Source organism: Penaeus monodon, chromosome 19 (assembly GCF_015228065.2).
Source record: "Penaeus monodon isolate SGIC_2016 chromosome 19, NSTDA_Pmon_1, whole genome shotgun sequence".
NCBI classification, from domain to species: domain Eukaryota; kingdom Metazoa; phylum Arthropoda; class Malacostraca; order Decapoda; family Penaeidae; genus Penaeus; species Penaeus monodon.
Window position 1 is genome coordinate 29,456,504 of NC_051404.1, and position 224 is coordinate 29,456,727.

At 57.1% G+C, this 224-nt stretch overlaps 1 pseudogene; it reads left to right on the forward strand.

Moving 5' to 3' along the window:
- Nucleotides 1–224, forward strand: part of LOC119585160 — an 82,513-nt pseudogene that overhangs the window by 68,165 nt on the left and 14,124 nt on the right.

Consider the following 224-nt stretch of genomic DNA (forward strand, 5'->3'; position numbering starts at 1 on the left):
CCGTACAGTGGCAGGGCGGAGAGCGGAGGGGCGTGAAGCTGTGGTACGTGCTGTATCGGTGGGCGTGGGCGCTCTACCACTTCTCCTGGTGGGTGGCTAGTCTGGTGAGCGAGGGCGGCGTCGACTCGTCCATCGGAAGGAAGGCTTACCATTTCATCTACCTCACAAACTGGTCTTATATTTCCATCGTGGTGAGTTTTCTGTTTCGAATTTGGTGATGGGCC